This window comes from Convolutriloba macropyga, unplaced genomic scaffold (genome assembly GCF_964194025.1).
Source record: "Convolutriloba macropyga unplaced genomic scaffold, txConMacr16.3 SCAFFOLD_3632, whole genome shotgun sequence".
Lineage (NCBI taxonomy): Eukaryota > Metazoa > Xenacoelomorpha > Acoela > Convolutidae > Convolutriloba > Convolutriloba macropyga.
The window spans coordinates 18,457-22,500 of NW_027453586.1; the positions used below are offsets into that span (position 1 = coordinate 18,457).

General features: G+C 34.6%; 1 long non-coding RNA gene across 1 annotated transcript in view; it reads right to left on the bottom strand.

The window, feature by feature from the left end:
• Positions 1–2,612: 2,612 nt before the first annotated feature.
• The window catches only part of LOC142358389 (uncharacterized), a 3,696-nt gene continuing 2,264 nt past the window's right edge, over positions 2,613–4,044 (bottom strand). Inside the window, exon 2 of the long non-coding RNA XR_012761811.1 lies at positions 2,613–2,952. This is a non-coding gene — a long non-coding RNA (uncharacterized LOC142358389). The remainder of the gene's footprint in view (positions 2,953–4,044) is intronic.

Consider the following 4,044-nt stretch of genomic DNA (forward strand, 5'->3'; position numbering starts at 1 on the left):
TTCTATTTTTAAAGAAACCTGTTTCGAACTTATTTCTGTAACTCTTATTGATTCCAGACTCCGAATATAATATATTCGAAAAGAAAAATTTTGAGACAATTTCAAAATCTTACTCAAAAAATGAGTTAGACTGTTTGATTTACAATTAAGATTTTTTTGTGCAGTCCGAAGAAAATCAAAACCGTTTTTTTTTTTTCGAAAGGCCTTTTTAACTTCTCTTTTTTTTCTGAGGCTGACTAATATATCTACTAAATATCTACTTTCGGCAATTGCACGGTTAGTCAGAGGGCTAGTTTGACAACTTGGTTTGCTTTTCAAGGCGATGTGTCGTCAGAACAATAAACTATTTTTCTGAATTTTTTCTGATTCCAAAAAAGTTTTCTTGGCAATTCGCGTTATTCAGATCACAATTCGATGTATTGACCTAAATAGCTTTCTCTCCAGTGTAAAATTACCTCACAAGGCTAGCATAAGAGTTCAAAACTGCAAATGGACAGGATATAAGGTCAGGAAATCAAAAGGATTTTTTTTTATTTTTCTGGCTTCAGAAAATTTTTTTTAAAAATTCCTGATCTTTCTTGTTTTTGAGATCCCAGTGTACTATATCGACTAAAACAACTTTCTGGATACTGCAAAATTAACTTACAAAGATAGTTTAAGAGCTTTTGTTGTGAATTAATAGGGTATGGGGTCAGAAAATCGAAATGGGTTTTTTTATTTTTCTGATTTCAGAAAAAATTTTCTGACATTTCTCGTGTTTGATGACTCAGTATACTAAATCGACCAAAATAGCTTTCTGGCTACTGCAAAACTAACTCACAAAGACAGTTTAAGAGTTTTTTTGTGATTCGATAGGATATGGGGTCAGAAAATCAAAATGGGTTTTTTGAATTTTCTGATTTCAGAAAAAATTTTCTGACAATTCTCGTTTTTGATGACTCAGTATACTATATCGAACCAAAATAGCTTTCTGGCTACTGCAAAATTAACTCACAAAAATAGTTTAAGGGTTTATTTTGTGAATCAATAAGATATGGTGTCAGAAAATCAAAATGGGTTTATTGAATTTTCTGATTTCAGAAAATTTTTTCTGACAATTCTCGTTTTTGATGACTCAGTATACTATATCGACCAAAATAGCTTTCTGGCTACTGCAAAACTAATTCACAAAGATAGTTTAAGAGTTTATTTTGTGAATCAATAAGATATGGGGTCAGAAAATCAAAATGGGTTTTTTGATTTTTCTGATTTCAGAAAAAATTTTCTGACAATTCTCGTTTTTGATGACTCAGTATACTATATCGATCCAAAATAGCTTTCTGGCTACTGCAAAACTAACTCACAAAGATAGTTTAAGAGTTTATTTTGTGAATCAATAAGATATGGGGTCAGAAAATCAAAATGGGTTTTTTGAATTTTCTGATTTCACAAAAAATTTTCTAACATTTCTTGTTTCTAAGACTCCAGTGTGATATATCGAATAGAATGGCCTTCTCGCTAATTGAAAACTAGCTCAAAAAAATAGTTCGAAGGCTTTTTTGGTATTTCATTAGAATATGCAATCAGAATATCAAAATGGATTTTTTTTGATTTTTCTGATTTTGCGACCGTTTTTCTGACTTTTGGCCTTTTTCTCACCAATTTTTTCTTTCAAAGTAGTTAAATTGCTTTTACTTGCTATTAGAATAATAAAACTAGTCAAAGTTTATCAATCGAGGTGTTATAGTAACAGAAAACAGGTTTTTGGGGGACAAATTTCAATTTTTTGGTGGCTTTTTGTCAAAAAAATTAGAGATTTTTGGCTCGATCTAACCGGGGAACAGGACATCAGAGGTGGCGTCTGAGACCTCGGGCGGACTTCTGCTGGTGACGTCTGAAACCAGTAAAAAAACTAGAACCTTTTGTAGGGGTGACGTCTGAAACCCAACTTCCAAAAAAAATTGTCCTTGGTGACATCTGATTCCAGTAAAAAATCCATGCAGGAGATCATTGTCTGCTCTTGTCACAACCAAGTAATCGTTAGCGTCTGTAATTGTAACATCAGAAGGTTGAATGTCGGTTAGTTACCATTAATATGTGGTGAAAAACATATTTCTAGCATTGAAAAAGTCAAAATCAGATGTTTTGTTTCCATGTTTTTTGGTAACTGACAGCAATGTGGGACATAAAGTCAAGTTTTTTGCGGCAAATCATCTTAACTTCCGTATTTAGCCATCTTGAAGTTGCATCCGCAACAACAAATTCAGCTTTTCTGACCTCGGAAAAGTTCGAAATTAATAATGGGTAAATGACAAAGAGGTCTTGTCTGTTTGTGACCCCGCAGCTTAGTGGCTTTATACTATTGGCACCACCACCCGTCGACACACGTGTAATATCTTTAAACAATGATTTGCTACTTACTGACACTTTCTCTTTCACTGGGGAGGGTGCATTTCGTTCTGACGATATGCTAACGAAAAGGAGCAAAACTATGTTTGAGGAGAAACTAAAGAAATTTGAGTCCTCACGCAATAAATCTTCATCATCGTAAAAACAAACGTTTTTAATAACGCTGAGAAAGATCCGAAGCATCCCGCGCCGACATTTTTGAACCACTCTAATCAATAACCACATCCAAGTCATGCATTGTATAATTAAATTGTGAAATTTTCAACCACCCGTCTACAAATTAAACAACACCGTTCACCTCTCTTTCAAATACACTCTGCCATCTTGTATTTCAGCAACAGAAGGAATAATGTTTTACTTGTATTGTATCAGCGTGGATTATATATTATTATTTTTTGTAGAAGCGACAGTTGCCATATTTCGTCACAACTCTGATGGTTTTCATCTCTTAGTAGCCACACATTGTCCCTCCCTTCCTGAAAGCTGGCATTCGTAACCACTGCAGCAGTTGTCGTTTTCAAAGCAGAGTTCATTAGCTACCCCGCACCTGTCCATGCCGGCAGCCTAAAAGAGTTTTCACCTGTAATCATTTTATCGCAAGACCACTACTCTAATCGAACATTGATAGAAAAGTGAATAAATGAGTGATGGACGAGAACTGAAAAAACACACTGTTTTTACGCCTTTAGTCTCTTCTTACAATCTTGGAAATGGATGTAAAAAAGAATTGATCATAAGAAAACACTCGTGTTCCCACCAATGCGTTGAAAGTCTCTCATCTCTACACTCTTTTATATACAATTTTCTCTGTCTCATATTACAAAACAAACGTTTTTTTTTTTGTTTTTTGAAGGCTTGTGAGAGGTGAATTGTGAATGAAATCCTAATTTTTCCAAAATGATCACATATGATTTTCTTGGATTTATTCAAAGATCGTTTATAGTTTCCTTGGTTTAATGCGAGTATCCTACCAGGAAGCAAGAAACGATTTGTACGACCTGACATGGGTTAGGAAATAACCACCCACCGAAAAAAATCCACTTAACTTTATATAGAAAATAAACCCCCACGGAAAAAAATCCACGGAAATTAACCCCACGAAAAAAATCCACTTAATTTAGATAGGAAATAAACCCCCACGGAAAATTACCCCACGGAAAAAAACCCTCGGAAAAGACCCACACCCAGTGTAATAGACCCCCATTTTAAAATTGAATATTTTTCGTGATATTCTGTTCAATTGATTGTTGTGATAGTTTCGTATCAAGTCCCAAGGGCCGCTGAGGCCTGGCCATGGCCCGCGATGCAGGGCCAAACCGCTAAATGCGTAGTTCTTTAATAGTAAAGTGGGGGTTTTATTCCGTGGGGGTTTAATTCCGTGGTGGTTTATTTCCTATCTAAAATGACGAGGAAGTTTTTTTCCGTGGTTTTTTCCCCACAACCGCCTGATATAATAGTTTTTTTTATGAAACCTAGGAAGAGGCCACTCGAATCAAAGAATGATAGAATAGAGTAAAAATTTGAGATATTTAGCGCAATGGTGTAAACAAGGTTGTAAGTTTTTAAACAATCTACTTCTATTTACCTCCAGTTCAACGAATATACGAAGGTTTTATACATGCAAAAAATGTTTTCTTAAAAAACTCAAAGTTGTAT